A 22,221-nucleotide genomic window follows, 5' to 3' on the forward strand; every position below is an offset into this window, starting at 1 on the left:
GAGGAAGAAGAGAGGCGACAGGAGAGGCTGAGAAGCACACAGAAGAAGAGACAAGACGGGGAAAAGAAGAGTACAGAAGAAGATTACAGACGAGGAGCGAGGAGGAAGAACAGAGAAGAAGAAAAGAAGAAAAGAAGAAAAGAAGAAAAGAAGCAGGAGCAGGAGAGAGGGTGAGTAGCGCGGGGCAGAGCGAGGGGCTGGGAGGGGGGTACTTACTGTGAGGTGGGTCTCAGGAACTCAGGAACCTGGAGGAGCTGGAGGAGCTGCAGCGGCACGGGGAGCGACCTACCCTTGGGTCAAGGGTCGCTACCACTGTCGCGCAGCGGCCGCCATATGAGGTAGGAGGGGGGGAGGGGTCAGCTGGGGGCGAATGGGAGCTGGGGGGCGGGGGCGTGCAGGAGGTCGCGGCGGGAAAGCACGAGGGGGGACAGGTAGAGTAAGAAGAGCTGGGGGAGGAGAGTATAAGGGTGGAGGGGGGTGAGTGTTAGGAGGTTGAGGAGATTAGGGAGAAAGATAGGAGTAGGGTTGTGAAGATAGGGGAGGGGGGGTTGTAGAGGTGGGTGAGGGTGAGAGGTAGAGTGAGAGGATAGGAAGATAGGTAATAGAGGGGGTGGCGGGAAGGGGGGAGAGATAGAGAAATAGATAGAGAAAATAGATAGAGAAATCGATAGAGAAATAGATAGAGAGATAGGAAGATAGGAGGAGGTGGAGAGTGAGGGAGTTAGATAGTTGGATAGAGAGATAGAGAGATAGGTAGATAGGAGGAGTGAGGGAGGTAGATAGTGAACGGGTTAGATAGGGGAGATAGAGAGGGGGATGCGAGTGAGGGAGGGGGATGAGGCAGGAGCAGAAGTGCAGGCGCGGGGAGAAGAAGACGGAGGAGACAGAAGAGCCGAAGACAGAAGACAGAAGAGCAGAAGACCGGAAGAGCAGAAGAACGGAAGAACAGAACACAGAAGAACACAGAAGAACACAGAAGAAGATACAGAAAACGAAGAACAGAAGTCAGAAGACCACAGAAGAAGATGAGGAAGAAGAGAGGCGACAGGAGAGGCTGAGAAGCACACAGAAGAAGAGACAAGACGGGGAAAAGAAGAGTACAGAAGAAGATTACAGACGAGGAGCGAGGAGGAAGAACAGAGAAGAAGAAAAGAAGAAAGAAGAAAAGAAGCAGGAGAGAGGGTGAGTAGCGCGGGGCAGAGCGAGGGGCTGGGAGGGGGGGGTACTTACTGTGAGGTGGGTCTCAGGAACTCAGGAACCTGGAGGAGCTGGAGGAGCTGCAGCGGCAGGGGGAGCGACCTACCCTTGGGTCAAGGGTCGCTACCACTGTCGCGCAGCGGCCGCCATATGAGGTGGGGGGGAGGGGTCAGCTGGGGGCGAATGGGAGCTGGGGGGCGGGGCGTGCAGGAGGTCGCGGCGGGAAAGCGCGAGGGAGGGGGGGACAGATAGAGTGAGAAGAGCTGGCGGAGGGGGGTTTAAGGGTGGAGGGGGGTGAATGTTAGGAGGTTTAGGAGATTAGGGAGAAAGATAGGAGTAGGGTTGTGAAGATAGGGGAGGGGGGGTTGTAGAGGTGGGTGAGGGAGAGAGGTAGAGTGAGAGGATAGGAAGATAGGTAATAGAGGGGGTGGCGGGAATGGGGGAGAGATAGAGAAATAGATAGAGAAAATAGATAGATAGAGAAATCGATAGATAGAGAAATAGATAGAGAGATAGGAAGATAGGAGGAGGTGGAGAGTGAGGGAGTTAGATAGTGGGATAGAGAGATAGAGAGATAGGTAGATAGGAGGAGTGAGGGAGGTAGATAGTGAACGGGTTAGATAGGGGAGATAGAGAGGGGGATGCGAGTGAGGGAGGGGGATGAGGCAGGAGCAGGAGGGCAGGCGCGGGGAGAAGAAGACGGAGGAGGCAGAAGAGCCGAAGACAGAAGAGCAGAAGACCGGAAGAGCAGAAGAACGGAAGAACGGAAGAACACAGAAGAACACAGAAGAACACAGAAGAACACAGAAGAACACAGAAGAAGATACAGAAAACGAAAAACAGAAGCCAGAAGACCACAGACGAAGATGAGGAAGAAGAGAGGCGACAGGAGAGGCTGAGAAGCACACAGAAGAAGAGACAAGACGGGGAAAAGAAGAGTACAGAAGAAGATTACAGACGAGGAGCGAGGAGGAAGAACAGAGAAGGAGAAAAGAAGAAAAGAAGAAAAGAAGCAGGAGCAGGAGAGAGGGTGAGTAGCGCGGGGCAGAGCGAGGGGCTGGGGGGGGGGTACTTACTGTGAGGTGGGTCTCAGGAACTCAGGAACCTGGAGGAGCTGGAGGAGCTGCAGCGGCAGGGGGAGCGACCTACCCTTGGGTCAAGGGTCGCTACCACTGTCGCGCAGCGGCCGCCATATGAGGTAGGAGGGGGGGAGGGGTCAGCTGGGGGCGAATGGGAGCTGGGGGGCGGGGGCGTGCAGGAGGTCGCGGCGGGAAAGCGCGAGGGAGGGGGGACAGGTAGAGTGAGAAGAGCTGGGGGAGGGGGGTTTAAGGGTAGAGGGGGGTGAGTGTTAGGAGGTTTAGGAGATTAGGGAGAAAGATAGGAGTAGGGTTGTGAAGATAGGGGAGGGGGGGTTGTAGAGGTGGGTGAGGGTGAGAGGTAGAGTGAGAGGATAGGAAGATAGGTAATAGAGGGGGTGGCGGGAAGGGGGGGAGAGATAGAGAAATAGATAGAGAAAATAGATAGATAGAGAAATCGATAGATGGAGAAATAGAGAGATAGGAAGATAGGAGGAGGTGGAGAGTGAGGGAGTTAGATAGTGGGATAGAGAGATAGAGAGATAGGTAGATAGGAGGAGTGAGGGAGGTAGATAGTGAACGGGTTAGATAGGGGAGATAGAGAGGGGGATGCGAGTGAGGGAGGGGGATGAGGCAGGAGCAGGAGGGCAGGCGCGGGGAGAAGAAGACGGAGGAGGCAGAAGAGCCGAAGACAGAAGACAGAAGAGCAGAAGACCGGAAGAGCAGAAGAACGGAAGAACAGAAGAACACAGAAGAACACAGAAGAAGATACAGAAAATGAAGAACAGAAGGCAGAAGACCACAGAAGAAGATGAGGAAGAAGAGAGGCGACAGGAGAGGCTGAGAAGCACACAGAAGAAGAGACAAGACGGGGAAAAGAAGAGTACAGAAGAAGATTACAGACGAGGAGCGAGGAGGAAGAACAGAGAAGAAGAAAAGAAGAAAAGAAGAAAAGAAGCAGGAGCAGGAGAGAGGGTGAGTAGCGCGGGGCAGAGGGAGGGGCTGGGAGGGGGGGGTACTTACTGTGAGGTGGGTCTCAGGAACTCAGGAACCTGGAGGAGCTGGAGGAGCTGCAGCGGCACGGGGAGCGACCTACCCTTGGGTCAAGGGTCGCTACCACTGTCGCGCAGCGGCCGCCATATGAGGTAGGAGGGGGGGAGGGGTCAGCTGGGGGCGAATGGGAGCTGGGGGGCGGGGGCGTGCAGGAGGTCGCGTCGGGAAAGCACGAGGGGGGGACAGGTAGAGTGAGAAGAGCTGGGGGAGGGGAGTTTAAGGGTGGAGGGGGGTGAGTGTTAGGAGGTTTAGGAGATTAGGGAGAAAGATAGGTGTAGGGTTGTGAAGATAGGGGAGGGGGGGTTGTAGAGGTGGGTGAGGGTGAGAGGTAGAGTGAGAGGATAGGAAGATAGGTAATAGAGGGGGTGGCGGGAAGGGGGGGAGAGATAGAGAAATAGATAGAGAAAATAGATAGAGAAATCGATAGAGAAATAGATAGAGAGATAGGAAGATAGGAGGAGGTGGAGAGTGAGGGAGTTAGATAGTGGGATAGAGAGATAGAGAGATAGGTAGATAGGAGGAGTGAGGGAGGTAGATAGTGAATGGGTTAGATAGGGGAGATAGAGAGGGGGATGCGAGTGAGGGAGGGGGATGAGGCAGGAGCAGAAGGGCAGGCGCGGGGAGAAGAAGACGGAGGAGGCAGAAGAGCCGAAGACAGAAGACAGAAGAGCAGAAGACCGGAAGAGCAGAAGAACGGAAGAACAGAACACAGAAGAACACAGAAGAACACAAAAGAAGATACAGAAAACGAAGAACAGAAGTCAGAAGACCACAGAAGAAGATGAGGAAGAAGAGAGGCAACAGGAGAGGCTGAGAAGCACACAGAAGAAGAGACAAGACGGGGAAAAGAAGAGTACAGAAGAAGATTACAGACGAGGAGCGAGGAGGAAGAACAGAGAAGAAGAAAAGAAGAAAAGAAGAAAAGAAGCAGGAGCAGGAGAGAGGGTGAGTAGCGCGGGGCAGAGCGAGGGGCTGGGAGGGGGGGGTACTTACTGTGAGGTGGGTGTCAGGAACTCAGGAACCTGGAGAAGCTGCAGCGGCAGGGGGAGCGACCTACCCTTGGGTCAAGGGTCGCTACCACTGTCGCGCAGCGGCCGCCATATGAGGTAGGGGGGGAAGGGGTCAGCTGGGGGCGAATGGGAGCTGGGGGGCGGGGCGTGCAGGAGGTCGCGGCGGGAAAGCACGAGGGAGGGGGGGACAGATAGAGTGAGAAGAGCTGGGAGAGGGGGGTTAAGGGTGGAGGGGGGTGAGTGTTAGGAGGTTTAGGAGATTAGGGAGAAAGATAGGAGTAGGGTTGTGAAGATAGGGGAGGGGGGTTGTAGAGGTGGGTGAGGGAGAGAGGTAGAGTGAGAGGATAGGAAGATAGGTAATAGAGGGGGTGGCGGGAAGGGGGGAGAGATAGAGAAATAGATAGATAGAGAAATCGATAGATAGAGAAATAGATAGAGAGATAGGAAGATAGGAGGAGGTGGAGAGTGAGGGAGTTAGATAGTGGGATAGAGAGATAGAGAGATAGGTAGATAGGAGGAGTGAGGGAGGTAGATAGTGAACGGGTTAGATAGGGGAGATAGAGAGGGGGATGCGAGTGAGGGAGGGGGATGAGGCAGGAGGGCAGGCGCGGGGAGAAGAAGACGGAGGAGGCAGAAGAGCCGAAGAGCCGAAGACAGAAGAGCAGAAGACCGGAAGAGCAGAAGAACGGAAGAACGGAAGAACACAGAAGAACACAGAAGAAGATACAGAAAACGAAGAACAGAAGCCAGAAGACCACAGAAGAAGATGAGGAAGAAGAGAGGCGACAGGAGAGGCTGAGAAGCACACAGAAGAAGAGACAAGACGGGGAAAAGAAGAGTACAGAAGAAGATTACAGACGAGGAGCGAGGAGGAAGAACAGAGAAGAAGAAAAGAAGAAAAGAAGAAAAGAAGCAGGAGCAGGAGAGAGGGTGAGTAGCGCGGGGCAGAGCGAGGGGCTGGGAGGGGGGGGTACTTACTGTGAGGTGGGTCTCAGGAACTCAGGAACCTGGAGGAGCTGGAGGAGCTGCAGCGGCAGGGGGAGCGACCTACCCTTGGGTCAAGGGTCGCTACCACTGTCGCCCAGCGGCCGCCATATGAGGTAGGAGGGGGGGAGGGGTCAGCTGGGTGCGAATGGGAGCTGGGGGACGGGGGCGTGCAGGAGGTCGCGGCGGGAAAGCGCGAGGGAGGGGGGGACAGGTAGAGTGAGAAGACCTGGGCGAGGGGGGTTTAAGGGTGGAGGGGGGTGAGTGTTAGGAGGTTTAGGAGATTAGGGAGAAAGATAGGAGTAGGGTTGTGAAGATAGGGGAGGGGGGTTGTAGAGGTGGGTGAGGGTGAGAGGTAGAGTGAGAGGATAGGAAGATAGGTAATAGAGGGGGTGGCGGGAAGGGGGGAGATATAGAGAAATAGATAGAGAAAATAGATAGATAGAGAAATCGATAGATAGAGAAATAGATAGAGAGATAGGAAGAGAGGAGGAGGTGGAGAGTGAGGGAGTTAGATAGTGGGATAGAGAGATAGAGAGATAGGTAGATAGGAGGAGTGAGGGAGGTAGATAGTGAACGGGTTAGATAGGGGAGATAGAGAGGGGGATGCGAGTGAGGGAGGGGGATGAGGCAGGAGCAGGAGGGCAGGCGCGGGGAGAAGAAGACGGAGGAGGCAGAAGAGCCGAAGACAGAAGACAGAAGAGCAGAAGACCGGAAGAGCAGAAGAACGGAAGAACAGAAGAACACAGAAGAACACAGAAGAACACAGAAGAATATACAGAAAACGAAGAACAGAAGGCAGAAGACCACAGAAGAAGATGAGGAAGAAGAGAGGCGACAGGAGAGGCTGAGAAGCACACAGAAGAAGAGACAAGACGGGGAAAAGAAGAATACAGAAGAAGATTACAGACGAGGAGCGAGGAGGAAGAACAGAGAAGAAGAAAAGAAGAAAAGAAGCAGGAGAGAGGGTGAGTAGCGCGGGGCAGAGTGAGGGGCTGGGAGAAGGGGGTACTTACTGTGAGGTGGGTCTCAGGAACTCAGGAACCTGGAGGAGCTGGAGGAGCTGCAGCGGCAGGGGAGCGACCTACCCTTGGGTCAAGGGTCGCTACCACTGTCGCGCAGCGGCCGCCATATGAGGTAGGAGGGGGGGGAGGGGTCAGCTGGGGGCGAATGGGAGCTGGGGGGCGGGGTCGTGCAGGAGGTCGCAGAGGGAAAGCGCGAGGGAGGGGGGAACAGGTAGAGTGAGAAGAGCTGGGGAAGGGGGGTTTAAGGGTGGAGGGGGGTGAGTGTTAGGAGGTTTAGGAGATTAGGGAGAAAGATAGGAGTAGGGTTGTGAAGATAGGGGAGGGGGGTTGTAGAGGTGGGTGAGGGTGAGAGGTAGAGTGAGAGGATAGGAAGATAGGTAATAGAGGGGGTGGCGGGAAGGGGAGGAGAGATAGAGAAATAGATAGAGAAAATAGATAGATAGAGAAATCGATAGATAGAGAAATAGATAGAGAGATAGGAAGATAGGAGGAGGTGGAGAGTGAGGGAGTTAGATAGTGGGATAGAGAGATAGAGAGATAGGTAGATAGGAGGAGTGAGGGAGGTAGATAGTGAACGGGTTAGATTGGGGAGATAGAGAGGGGGATGCGAGTGAGGGAGGAGGATGAGGCAGGAGCAGGAGGGCAGGCGCGGGGAGAAGAAGACGGAGGAGGCAGAAGAGCCGAAGACAGAAGACAGAAGAGCAGAAGACCGGAAGAGCAGAAGAACAGAAGAACACAGAAGAACACAGAAGAACACAGAAGAAGATACAGAAAACGAAGAACAGAAGGCAGAAGACCACAGAAGAAGATGAGGAAGAAGAGAGGCGACAGGAGAGGCTGAGAAGCACACAGAAGAAGAGACAAGACGGGGGTAAAGAAGAGTACAGAAGAAGATTACAGACGAGGAGCGAGGAGGAAGAACAGAGAAGAAGAAAAGAAGAAAAGAAGCAGGAGCAGGAGAGAGGGTGAGTAGCGCGGGGCAGAGCGAGGGGCTGGGAGGGGGGGTACTTACTGTGAGGTGGGTCTCAGGAACTCAGGAACCTGGAGGAGCTGGAGGAGCTGCAGCGGCAGGGGGACCGACCTACCCTTGGGTCAAGGGTCACTGACAATGACAATACTACTACTACTACTAATAATAATAATAATAATACAAGCATGCAAGTTAAGGTGGAGAGGCCCTCTCATCCTTTCATATTCTTAGTCCTGTTACCTCCTCCCCATATACTCATGCGTTACTATCCCAGTACCACAATAAGAACCCACACTACAGAGCCTTTGGAACAATTGAGTGGTGTCATTGAACCAAGTATTCTAAATTACTTGATCATTATGAAACTCCTCCATCTATGTGAGATTTAGATCCTATAATAACACATCAAGCCAGTCCTGCGTGGCTTCAGAGTGGATATGCAAACTGGTGAGATAACTAAACCATTTACCACCTCGAGGACTGCGTAGCTATACACCTGTGATGCCAGGATAGTCCAGCAAATAGCCATACATTCACCATATAACATCTGTCTGGGAGGGCCAGTCAAGGTATGGCAATCTCGGGCAGGGAAAACAAATAATGTCCATGACAGAGAGAGAGAAAACTCTCTAAGTATCATGGATATTGCCTTTTTCGAGTCAATGAAACAAATTCCCACATGGATACAAAAACGTTTTCTGAGTGAAGCCACAAAATGGCACTTCCTAGCAAACTGTTCTGCCTTTAATGCGTCAGCCACATTTGTAATCTTAAAATTACACTCTTGTTCTTCCTGGCCTGAAGGATGCCAAGTACATGCTCAGTTGCTTATTTTTATTGGCAGCAATATGGAGAAGCACATACCCAAGCAGACTGAAAACTGAGAGTGTGTTGCAGCAGTTCTTTATTTCTATTTCAATTTTTGGTTTGGCCAAAAGTGGTGAAGGATTCACAAAACATTTTTTGTTTTAGAGATCGGACAGGAAAAGCACAAATATTGATAGCATTACTTATATTCATATGTTTTATTGGATCAGATCACTACGCCAATGCCCACTGTCCTTCATATTTTCATTATTTAGACAGTTTAGAAATGCAGTCTTTAAAATGCTTTTCAGTGGGAATTGAATCCTTGTACTGCTCCATTAATTTGTCTTTCCATTTAATGTCAGAAGGCATGCTTTCCTGTTGATGGAGAGAGTGGCAGTGATATGGGGAGCAGGTAACTACATGCAGGCCCTCAGTACAAGTGGTCCACTTAAATGTAATTAATATTACTGTGTGTATCACAATCATGATTTTTATGATAAATATCAGCAGGTCAAGCCTGACTTTTAAACCTGACATCCTTGGTGTGGTTTTCTCCCAATTCTTTCCCTTCACCCCTCCTGTTTTCTGATATTTGTTTTTGTTGTAATTAGGACCAGTGCTAAAGTGCTTGTGCTTTTCCCTTAAAACATGGCAAACTTGGCCTACACCTGATTGGCACATGGCACATTTAATTTACTTTTAAGTGCCTAGTAAAGTGATACTGCATGTACCCAGGACATGTAAATTAAATGGTACTAGTGGGCCTATAACAGTCCTTGTGTCATCCACTACTGTGGCACTTTAAAACATGTATCAAGCCTGCCATTGCATCCTCTAGTGCAGTTTTAAACTGCCAACTGGACCTGGCAAAATAGACCTTTTGCCAGGCATAAACCTTCCTTTTTAATACATATGTCACATCTAAGGTAGGCACCTAAAAAGCCCACAGGGAATGGTGCATTGTATTTAAAGAGTGGGATGTGTGTTATCCAGTTTTACATGTTCTGGTAGTGAAAAACTCCTTTTCACTACCGTAAGGCCTACCTCTCCCAATAACATTGGGCTACCTTATAACATTTAATAATAAGTGCTAACTATTGATTCAAAACATGTAGAAATGTAATGTATAGACTCAAAGGAATAGAAATGTTAAATCCTCTTTTATGATAGAGTAAACATTTGTCACAATTCTGAACATGCCACTTTTAGAAAGTTGGCAATTTCCTACCCTAACCCTTGTTGTGCTGCTGTCAGTGTCCTGGGTCACATGACTGTGAATGGCTCTGCAGTTACGATTTGTGTGTTTCTGCTGGACAATAAGAAAAAGGGGACGGGGTAAGCAAGATGGACCATCCTGCCTAGATTGCTAGGGGCAGGGTCATTCCTTGCCCACTTACATTTCAAAGGCCTGACGGCAGCACAAACACAAAGCAACCTGACACTATTACTTTGTCTGTAAGATGTCTTGGCACCTTGGCCGGGTAAGGCAAGAACTCTCCAGACTCTGTTGTGGGGGTAGACTAGAAAAATCCCCCATTTAAAAGGATGGCACAAGGTATAAATATTGGACCTTCAGAGGAACCTTTCAGTAAACTCCTGAACCTGTGGAAGACTACAGAAAGACTGTCTGAAACCCCAGAGGACTGCCCTGCTGCTTGAGGCATGCCTTGCTGCTTGAACCAGGATTACTAGGGTAATCCAATGACTAGTTGGCTGGCCTTCTCTGTGAGCTACAGGGAAATAACAAACTCTAGAGACCTTGAAACCTGTTCCTGTCCTCTGCTAAAGTGAGTCCTAATCCCCCAGATAGTGACACCAAGTAGTGCCTCCCACGTCCGGGATCCTTGGAAGTGGTACTAGATGTGTGCTGCTCCTGCCTAACCCTAAAATTTGAGACTTAGAAATATTTTCACCAAAAAGTAGCCTGAGAACTGACAGAAAATAAAGACCTACCTGCTGCCAAACCTCCCAAGTTGCATTGCCAGTCGACCCGACTTTGCGACAGCTCCCGCTACATTCCTCTCTGCAGCAGCATATCCTGTTCAACCTGACCTGAAGGTATCTGGCCTCATGGAGCCCTTGTCAGCTACAACTTGCAGTTTCATCCCACTGGAGATTTGCAACTTCCAAAAAAGTGACAACGTCTGAAGGTAAAAATATTCATTGCAGTTCTGTTCAACGACTCCCCAATAAGGACATCTCCTCCTCATACACAGCCTGTTGCCTTTCCCTGCTAAACTCTACCTTCTCCTGGACTTTTATTCATGATTCATTCTAAGTGACTGGGTCAAATCCACTTTGTGTGTCTGACACCCATGCTCCATCACACTCGGTCTCAACTTTTGACTTTGCCCCAGTCTCACTCAACCCATGGTTGGCCCTTTGATCTTTTAGGTGCTGGATTGCACTAAAGACTGATTGGATTTAATTTGTGTTGGTGTCATTATATTTATGAAAATGTTCTCTACTTTTCTAAATTTGTAAGGGATTTTTCTTGTGTTGTCTTTTCACTTTATTGTGTGCTCCAGAGCGATAAGAACAGGTAAATTTAGTCACTTTTGTGGTTCATCCTGACAAGGGCTGTGGTTGTTGTTTGAGTAGGGTTATCAATTCCTCAATCAATGACTCTTTTAACACTAATGATATTTACGTGGAAAACGTCCAATTTTTACTGAACATGCAGATCTTGGTGCAGCAAAAACCCATAATTTGGTAGTATGCAGCATAACTGATTATTTCTGACTTGGCAAAGTCTCATTTTATACGGATGCAATAAATTAGTAAATATGGCACCAGTTACCGGGCCACTCATAGTGAGGGCCATGGGCTTTCAGTTCTCAATATAAGTAACGAAAAGAGAAAAGTATTTGGGTACACGTCATGTGAAACCTAGGCATATCTCAATTTTAATGCCTCTTCCAGGTTAGTAAGTGCTATGGAAATGCAATTACAAATTGCGTTACAATAGTTGCATCTATTACTCATTTCAAAGTAACTCATGTCATCCACACAAGGATCACAGATTGTGTTCTCCATCCTGCAACTCAAACCTGTGATCTACAGTTTGTATACAAATCTCAGTAGCTGGAACACTAATCATGTAAGTTATCTACAACTGTGCACTGTGACACTTACGGCACACATTGATTTCTACAACATGCATATATGTTAACCCCATTTGTTTTTACTGTTTGTGGAACTTGAATCTGTATATCACTTACAACTTCTCTGTAGCAGGCATATTAACCCTGGGTTGTTTTGTGGGGATTTGAACCTGTGCTGTGACCTGGGTCTTACTAAGAAGTGACAGCAGACAGTACTAAAGATTCTGAACTATCTATGTATAATTAGGTCCATATAATAGACATATGTAAGTCTCCTTATGCAGCACACACAGTGCTTTAAAAACGACAAGGCTTTTTCTTATCCCATTTGTGCAGAGCATTTACACCGACACTTCGACGAAATATAAAAGGAATCTCTTTTAAACAGAATTATCTTGAATTACTAAAAGGTATATATTAATCTAGGAAAGTAAATGGATAAATTCACCTACTCCGGAATCAAGTGAGTGAATACAAGGGTTACATTAATCTCAACAGCAAGTGTATAAACAAGCTGAACAATATATCTAGAGAAAGGATCATGCATTACCTGCCTTTTGAAATGCATTGAAATTACCCTGTTGGAAGGGATACAAATGGACATTCCAATACAGGAAAGAGTTCAATGTAAAAAAATGGAAATGTACTTATTAGGACCACATTCCCTAATGAGGGGAAGGCTCAGCGCTGCCGTTGCTCTGCCACAGTTTAATTTAGCCTGCTCTTTCTTCCGCCTCTACTGTACAGTATGCTGGGGATTATAGCTAGTCTGCCTATATAAGCATTCAGCAGACCCAGAAGTGCTTGTTAATATTTGCCCAGTCAACCCTGCTCTCTCACTCTGCAAAATAAACATCATTGATTTTCTAACATTTTGCAGTGCTCGATGGCTACATACTTTTGTCGAGCATTATTCTATCCAGTACAAGGCACTGAAGCAGAGTTAGTTGGAGCTTTGGGTGGTATTTAGATAGCCCTGCATGACAATGGTGCAGCAGCATTGATTCATGGATTTTTCAACGTCAGTTGACAAGATCTAGGATAGACCTTCAGGATCACGAAATGGAGACATCTTTACAGCCCTCACCCGTATTCCATCTGTCCTCAATGACCACATACAAGCAGTTGCATAATCCACGTTTCCATTCATTTCCCACTCTCAATCATGCAGAGTTCCACAGGGATGTTATTTGACCTACGCTTCGTTCAGTGGCTATGTTGATTCATTCTTTTAAGTTTACATTCTTTTTTTATGCTGACAACACACAGGGGCATATATACAAGCCCCTGGCACCTTCTCGTGACACATTAGTGCAATGTTTTTTACGCTAATGTGGTGTTAAGGCAGTGTTTTCATTTCACCATAATTACAAAGTGACACAAAGCAAGCATTGCGCCACTTTGTAACACCTTGCGCCACATTATGCCTGTGCCAGGCATATTGCATGCAAGGGGGGTGTTCCCCCATTGGGAGGCCCTGAAAAAATGGTGCAGTGAAATCTACAAGATTTCACTGCGCCATTTTTAGCATCATTTTTAATGCCTTCCTTAGGCATGTGTTAAAGTGACGCTCCCATTGTATTCAATGGGCCTCCCTTGACTTTGATGGATTAGTTTCATCATTTTTGGCACTAATCCACCAAAGCACCACAATGGGCTCAAATGTTTTGGCACTATTGGCCTAACGTGCGTCATGGTGCACCATATTGTAAATACGGTGCCCACATGGTCTATTGGGGGGGGGTGGCACAATGGGGTGCAAGAAAAGTGGCACATCGTTAATGATGCACCACTTGCTTGTGATTATGCCCCTCAGGTCCTTATCCTGTTAAATAAGGTAGATTTTATCACTCATTTCCAAAGTTACATGATGCCTGTTGTCTCATTGATATCAGACAACACATTATATCTTATTCAGAGAAAAATGCGGCTTTAGTCCTGGGATTTTTAAAAGGTTGCTATTCCCATGAGCTCCATGGTTTATATTTTTTCTTAATTTCTCTGTACTATGTAAATATGATAACATTAAATAAACTCAATCTATATATTTTGGACTACACGATGAAAGGATGCTCTAACAAACACAAATACAAAGCTTTTGGGAAGAAGCAGAACCAGTAGTCAAGATGTTTTGAAAATAAACACTTGGGGCCAGATTTCAGAAACGATTGTGTTGCCCTTGGACCACACAAGGTGACACAAGGGCAATACACGCCTTAAGGAAGATTTACCATGCATGGCATAGTAAATCTGAAGCAACACCTCGCAAGTCACTACTCTGCCTTGGGAAACTGTTCCAAGGATGGAGTTGGGTGTTCCCATAGATTTTGCCACATTTCCAGATTTACTAAAACTAGCAAATATGAGAATGTGTCAAAAAGTCATGCCATCACAGGGGGTGCAAAAAGTAGAAATTACTTTATTTCTCCAGGTTTTTTATCCTCTTTTGACACTTAGAAAGAGGAAATGCCTCTGAGAATTGTTTTAGCGCAGGAAGGTGTATCTTCCTGCACAAAAACAATTCTGCTCGTGATGCAGGCACCCTTGCACCATGGTGCAAGGATGCCTGTGTTGGCACTAGACTGTAGACTGTGAGAGCAAGCAGGATTGTGCCATATATTAGTAGATATGGCGCATTCCTGCTATCTCCATTTGACACAGTACAGCAAGTTGTCTTGCTGAGTTGTGTTGCGCTAAATGTTGATAAATCTGCCCGTGGTTCTCTCTCAAATTTTAAAATGTCACACAAGAAAATCACATATTAATTACACTTTTTTGAAGCCCGAATGCAACGTACGTTAATCATTAGGGAATCAGCAGTATTACTCTTCATTAGGAATCAGCTATACTTAGCCTAATATAGTGTGTAAATTCAGGCCCATATTTATACTTTTTTTGCACTACATTTGTGTCATTTTTTGGTGCAAAAGCAGCACAAACTTGGAAAATACAACTATATTTTGTAAGTTTGTGCCACTTTTGCGTCAAAAAATGAGGCAAATGCGGCACAAAAAAAGGATAAATATGGGCCTCAGTTCGCTCATCTCAAACATAGAAGATGCTTTACCAGTCTTGCAATTATAGCAATAAAGCTAGCAATATTATCAGCTCATAAATCAACTCGTATATAAACCATTTTTAATCTTATAAATGTTTTGGGTGCCTCAAAAAGATGTAAAGGACATATGTTTATTTTCCTTTCTCATCTGTACCATTGGTGAACCTAATGTAATAAATAATATATAGAAATATGGATGGGTGACAGCGAATGACAGGGAAGCGCGTCCTGTGGCTGGTGGAGGAGGAGGCGGCAGCGGCAGAACAAGCAGGGCAGGAGCCCTTTAAATTTAATCTTCGCGCTCCCGCTCTGCGGGAAGCGCGTCCTGTGGCTGGTGGAGGAGGAGGCGGCAGCGGCAGAACAAGCAGGGCAGGAGCCCTTTAAATTTAATCTTCGCGCTCCCGCTCTGCGGGAAGCGCGTCCTGTGGCTAGTGGAGGAGGAGGCGGCAGCGGCAGAACAAGCAGGGCAGGAGCCCTTTAAATGTAATCTTCGCACTCCCGCTCGCGGGACGCGCGTGGGCGGCGCCCGGGCCAAGGGCGGGCCCATCCTGCGCCCGTCAGTGGCCGGCAGAGGCTGGGCTGGGCCACCCCCCAGAGATCTTCCCCGCGAGCTCAGGACTTGGTACACAAATCTCCAAAACAGGTACTGTGTTTTTCTTCCTTGACCCTCCGTGACTATATTCTTGTAGCCTGCACCTCTCCCCTTTTAAAAAATCCCCAAAATACTGGGATAACACATCTACCATTCTTCGCCCCCATCTTCCTAAAAGCAATTGTTTGTTATTCTACCTCCTAAGTGAGCCTCTACCTTGCAGTCAACTACCATAGAACTTCTGTGCTTAAGGCAGCTAGTAATAATGGGAAAAAGGAAACAACCCAGAGTAAATGATATTTCACTTTTAAAAAAACATACGTCAATTCTGAAATTTATCTCAGGAGCAATGGGGGAAATCGACAAACAGATTACCAATATCGAGGGAAAAATACTTACCTAGAATAGGCCACTAGTACCCCCTAACCCTACCCCTTTAACAACAACTCCTGAGCACTCGGCAAAGCCTTTTGAAAGTGAAACCCGGACTAAAATTACTAATGGTTGTATTCAAGATACAATTGACTTTATCTCAGATGGTGATGACCATCCTCCCTCACCAAAACGTAAGAGGAAACCCCAACTAGCAAGGAAGGACATACCATCTAAACAAGAGCCGCCAGTGAATGTTAGACATGGCTCCTCGAAAGCACAACCCAATGCATGTATCCAAAACGTTCAAACTCGCCCTCAAAACGAAAAATCTGATCATAAGAATAAACCCCATACAGCAAAAGGGAAAACTAGTGCCGCAGAGCCATTGACTGCCTTAGAAAAACTAGTTAGTACACGCTTTGATCAAGTAATGGAACGCCTAACCCAATTTGAGGGAAAAATGGATTATCTGCTTAAAACATTGAATCCACAATTAATAAACCCTTTAACCTCAACTACACGACAGCTTCGTTATACTGATTTCAACGCTAGGCCCCCTCTAACGCATTACACCCAACCACCCATTTCTCAGATTACCCAAAGACAAGTTGACCCTTGTGCCTCACCCGAAAGAACTGGCAATGCCCAATCCCACAAAATGTCGCCAAAAAGAGGGGAACACGTAACTATTCCTAAAGTTTATCAGGGTGCCCCTTTAACTGGGAGAGACATTCTTGACCTCCCGCCTGCGGCAACCCCCTATGTGGCAGTTCTTGCCAATGTCCCCACTCTATCTGGAGCACGGGGGGAATCATGGGCAGCTCTGAGGAACAAGGCCCTGAACTAGATTGCAACTCACCTGAAACCTGGCCTGACAAATAAACTTTTTGAAGACATCAAGATGGTTAGAAGGGTAAAATGGGTGGGTAGAAACCATAAAATATTCAAGGGCGATTGCGTAGTTCTCTCATTCAAAACCCCTACGCTGGTCAAAGATATCTTAAAACGTTTAAGTCCACACCAGATTACCAACCATGGCGTTGCCCTGCTTCCTTTGGGTTTCTTTTATACGAGTACTAAAAACCATGATGGACCTGGCCTTTGTCTTGAGGATCATAGAACCAGGCCTGAGTCGCAATATATGATTCCTACTGTGAATAGATTTTGGGGGCTCAGCATGGAAGATACTGATTGACTATTATCTGACAAGGAATCCTGCAGGCCAAGCACCGTACAGAAACATCGGACCTCGCCCATCTGGGCATAGACAATTCGGCAGTAGACACTGGAGAAGAACGATCGGACATGGAACCCTCCTCTAGACAATCTGTCAATGATGAATTGTTTCCAAGACCCCTGCCAAAAAAGACTTCTACCTGTGCCCTGACTCCTCTCGTACGCACAGAAACCATTACTATTCCAGGGAAAACTCAGATAATTGATAAGTCTTCTGCGGGCCAGGCTAAAACAATGCATAAAGACCATCTTTCTTTTTTATTTTGGAATGTGGCCGGCCTCCGATCTAAGGTGGAGAATGAAGCCTGGTTAGAACACATCCAGCGTTTTCCCTGGGTGTGCCGCCAAGAGACCTGGTCTGTGAACCCGATTCACATAAACGGCTATAGGACACTACATACTCCTGCCGTTCCTTCCGCACGGGGCAGGGCTAAGGGCGGTTTGTGCACCTTTATATACAATAAGTGTGATACAATCAAGGACATTGCTCTAATATCTAATATGTTTTATCAAGTGATTTCATGTCATCTAAAAAATATTGCACAACTGGTGGTCATTAATTTTTATAATAATGTACCTTTTCAAGATCTCCGATTAGTACTCAACCTCCTCCAGGATGATATAGACCGAGTATGTGACTCTTCAAATAAACAGTCCTATATTGTGTGGGGAGGTGATTTTAACACACCTGTGTCCCAGATCAACTAAGGGCTACTGCCCTCACGCCCCTGACGGTGATGATGATTCCTTACACTTCATACACAACAATTCAGGCAACTCGTTGAATGAAGTTCTATTTAGCCTTGACCTCATCCTATGCAACTGCCTGACTCAGGGTAGGCCACAATTGAAACCCACTTTTAACGGTAGGCAAGCCAATACGACAATTGAAATTATTTTACTTTCCAATAACCTCCTCCCTTATGTACTTGATTACGATATTCAAGACACCATATTCAGCGACCATACCCCTCAAACCGTAGGCCTCACATTTCCCCAACACGCCCTTATACACAGGGACATGGAAGAGATAGTAGAAAATATTGAACTGGGTGCAAGAAATGGTTACACCATCCGGTGGTCAGACATTGAACCTACAGGTTTTATGAAACGACTAGTGACTAATTATGCTAATGAATTTATTATTTGCCTTGGAGACAACATGAGCCCACAAGACTGTATTGAGGCCTTCATGGTAATTACGGCTGGTATAAAACAGTTTCTTAAGGCAACTTTTAGCAAATCGAAAGAGGATAAAGGTTGGTTCAATGCTGAATGTACACAAGCTCGCAAGAACTTAAAATGTCACTTACATTTACAAATCCCGGATAAACGCCAACTTAGTTTAAAGAGGAAGGAGTATAAAAATGCCATAAAGAAAAGAAAACAGAACTTAAAAAATGAGGCATGGCAATCCCTCTATGATGCAAGCCTCCGGAATGATAATGTAAAATTCTGGAAAATTGTGAACTCCCCGCTCCTATGTGATGAAGAAATACCAAAAATTGAAATTGCCATCACGGAAGAAGAGTGGGTTGCCTTCTTTTCTGCCATACACTCCTCAGACAATTTGGCACTGGAAACAAATCTCCCTAAACTAGACTCCCATGACCTCATCTCACCACATTTACTCTAAACGAGGTCACTGACGCTATTAATGCAAGTAAAAGCGGAAAAGCCCCAGGCCCAGATGGAGTCCCAGTTGACATCTATAAATCTAATATCTCTCTTTGGGGTCCACTATTGACGCAGGTGCTACGCGCCTGCTGTTCAACTACTTTCATCTCGACCTGGGCCTAGTCTATAATTATTCCAATCTATAAAAAGGGAGATCGCCATAATCCTGCATGTTATCGTCCTATTTCACTGCTTGACACACTTGCAAAGATTGCGGGACGTATCATTTTAAATAGATCACAAGATTGGATAGAGGAAAATCACATCCTCTCTGATCTACAATACGGGTTTAGGGCTGGCATAGGGACAACGGAACAGGCTCTTAACTTAGAGATCATACTTGGTAAATATACAAGGGCCAAGCCCAGAGCACTATACCTTGCATTTGTCGATTTAACCTCCGCATTCGATTGTGTGGTGCATTCAAAGTTGTGGCCCATTTTGCTGGACATGGGGGTCGATACTACCAAAGTCCACTTTATCAGGGAATTGTACGCTGGTGCAAATGCCAAGGTCCGTTATGGGCGTCAAGGGGAATGCACTTCATCTTTCCCCATTGAACGAGGGGTGCTTCAAGGTTGCGTGTTAGCTCCCCTATTGTTCGCTTTGTATATTAATAGTCTAGAGGGGACTCTTTCCGATGCCTGTGGTGATATTCCACAAGTAGGCTTTCGGAAGATCCCGGCCCTCTTGTATGCGGATGACGCCATTCTGATGGCCCGCACCCCAGTCGCTTTGCAAAGATTAGTAACAACCTTTGATAACTGCATGGATGTCTTGGGCCTCAAAATCAATCACACTAAAACGATCTCTATGACATATTCCAGATGCCGCCCAAAGAACTGCCATATAGACTTAAAAGGTGCAAAACTAGTCGACGCAGGGACATTTTCGTACTTAGGCATTGTGTTCGATGACAAAGGTACATGGGTACAAGCCATAAAAGCGAGAAAATTGTTATTCACGAAAACTGTTATGGCGATAAAAAACTTTTCTAAAAGGGTGGGGAGAGCAATTCCCAAAGACATGATGACTCTTTACAATGCGAAATGTGTTTCAGTAGCACTGTACGGGGCTGGACTTTGGGGATATCGAGACTGCACTACCTTACAGCTGACCGAAAATGCTCTCCTGAAAACAGTCCTAAGTGTCCCGCAATCAACATCAACATTAGTATGCCATTCAGAAATGGGAGTAACATACCTTACAGATCTCATTTGTGTCCAACCAATTCTACACTGGCATAAAGTATGGACCTCAGATCCTGCGAGGTTGAACAAGGCTATCATAGTAGATTCCCTAGCACTTACCTACTCGTCCAAAATCCCATGTCTAAATTACATAAAGCACTTTCTTATTAAACTAGGCCACCCTGAGCTGTTTTTTACCCCAGATGAATTGAAAACAATTTCCAGGAAAGACCTTAAAAACACTTGCCTCACCCACCTGGCCGAATTGAGATGGGATGCAGAGGCAAATAAAGATAGTGTCAGGAGAAACCATATGATACAGCAATCGAATGGCATGGAACCATACTTATGCAAAGTCACGAACCCAAGACATCAGTTTGTCCTTACGCGCTTGAGACTAGAGTCTTTTCATCGTCTCGTTAGTTTTCCCCTGATTAATGACTGGTCTTTACAACTGGAATAATGTCCCTGCGATAATGTCTCCGATCAAAATACAATGCACACACTTCTCTTTTGCAAATATTATTCAACTTCTAGGAAAATGTTTGTGATACCACTTTTAAAATTAATGCATTTTAAACAATGTCATCCAGCTTTTTTGTATCTTTTATCCCTTCCGTCTATCATGGTTTGCAATGGATTAGCCTTGTTCCTGTGTTCAGTGATTAAGGCCAGACAATGTCCTGAGGCAAATGGGTGAGACTTCCAAGCACTATATTTGAGATTATTTTACCTGTTTTAATCAAATTGTTTATTAATTTTTACTTCTTTTTTAATCTTTACCTGTTTGTATTTATATTCATATTTATACGCATTTTATTCTCTGCATCCTCCTTCCTTCTTCCTCTGAAAATTGTTTTTTATGCATAATGACTTTTATGATTGTTAAAAACAATCGAATAAAGTTTCTTTGATGATGATGACAGGGATATTTTTTCAAGTAGGGGTTGGGTTTGACATCAAATAGATGACGAAAGATAAGTATGAGTTGTTTATGATATTCAAAACTTGTGGAGTGAATGTACTTTTTAAAATATTTTTTCACTTCTTTCTACTTCGTTTTTTAAACCACAAGATACCTTTGAATATGAGGTTATGACCCTCTTATTTTTTGATTATACTAGTGTGTCAAGTTTTCAAATTAGGCAAAAAACACAAATTCAATCTTGTTTCTGTTAATTTTCAACAGGGCTGAAATAGTCTTTGTTATATATAGTAGACGTAACCCTTCATTTCTTCATCAGTGAACAGTGAAAGCAAAGTATACAATTCATCAAAAAATATTAAACACAATATAGCATAAACATCTCATAACATGCTTGGTTTAGCTTCTTAAACCTTTAGTTCAAGAAGCCATGTTCACTTTGTTCACGTTGCATCTACAATGAGAACCGTAGAAGTAAAAGAAAGCGCTAGATATTAACAACTACCTTCCATCAAGTATTTATATTTTTTTAGTAACAACCAGCAGTAATCAGATGTTTTTCAAGATTCTTGTTGAATTGTGCTGTAACGAGATACATATATCAGCGTCTGCAGTTAGTCATTACTGATCAGATGCAAATTTGAAGCACTTGCAGTTACTCTATTAAGCTTTGCACATATACTTCAATCACCTTTATTGCGCATTCCTTTACCACACAAGGAGAAAACATAAATGTATAACAATGTCATGTCACCTTGCCAACTTCTTTCCTTAACCTCTCTCCCACCTGCACCATTCTTCATATACTGTGTCTGCCTGCTTCAGCCTTTCTCCAAACACCTTTCATTTAATAAAAATGTAGAGGCATTCATTCTCACCCTCGGCGACTCCCTCTCACAGAGCCAGGAATGCGCACTTCATAACTGATATGTCCCAGCCAGCTGACCTCGGATAGAGACCTCCAACCCCTTTTATCATGCTGCTTAAGTCAACCTATCCCTTTTGTAAATACACTTTCGAGGCCTCTTGGCGAGCCACAGCTGCGCCTTATCTTTCCTACCCTCTTGTCACCAATATATCACCCATTTTAACCGCTAGAACATAGAGTTGTTGTTTTTTTAAACTACATTTTCGTGTCATGCGCCTTTTCACATACTAACTTTGCTAATTGTCAACCGCAGCTCCGTGGCACAATAGGCACAGCAAAGGAATTTGTTTTAGTGTCAATGGTGACTTTGAAGATGAGTCTAGAAAAGGCAGCTTTGTTAGTGCTGCTCAAAGTTGCCAAGCTGAACTCAGTCACAATTCCGAAAATTCTTTTTTTTAAACTTCACCAGCTGGGAAATGTGCACCTCAGGTTTTCTGTAGCAATTCACTCACTCTCCCTCCAATAAATGCAACTCCTTCAACAGCACTGGCATTTTGCAACATACATGGTTATGCAACACTGCTATTCAATTAAAACAGGCCAGCTGGAGCAAAATAATTAAGGACTATTTGCAAATATAATTTTATGACAAGACCGGAGGCTATATTATGCTTTCTTTCATGGTAAATCTTGATAGCAGCAGTCAAAACAGAAAAATCTACTAATCCCAAGTGGCGAACGACAATAGCCAATTCACAGTGATACACCAATCAACAGCCAGATGACCCTATAGTACTTATCTTGACCAAGAACAGTCCTCTTTTTTTGCTGCTCGAGTCAAGAGAAGTATATTTTCTGAATACTATTATCACTCATTGCATGCATTTGTGTTATTTAAGTTTTTTTGCCTTATGCGCTGGTCCTTTTAATCACGCAGCTTTGTATGCCTATCCTTCCCCAGTCGGCTTGTAGCAGCACTGTGCCAAGCGCTCCTTTCTTGCGCGCTGTTCCTGAAGCATTGACATTTTCCTCAGACTGCGGTCGCCATTTTTGACGACGGTTAAGGGAGAC

The 22,221-nt window shown here is 45.8% G+C and overlaps 1 long non-coding RNA gene across 1 annotated transcript in view; it reads right to left on the bottom strand.

Annotated features, from left to right (window-relative positions):
- The window catches only part of LOC138261730 (uncharacterized), a 249,327-nt gene that overhangs the window by 226,971 nt on the left and 135 nt on the right, over positions 1–22,221 (bottom strand). The window lies entirely within an intron of this gene.

The sequence above is a fragment of the Pleurodeles waltl genome, chromosome 10 (genome assembly GCF_031143425.1).
Source record: "Pleurodeles waltl isolate 20211129_DDA chromosome 10, aPleWal1.hap1.20221129, whole genome shotgun sequence".
NCBI lineage: Eukaryota > Metazoa > Chordata > Amphibia > Caudata > Salamandridae > Pleurodeles > Pleurodeles waltl.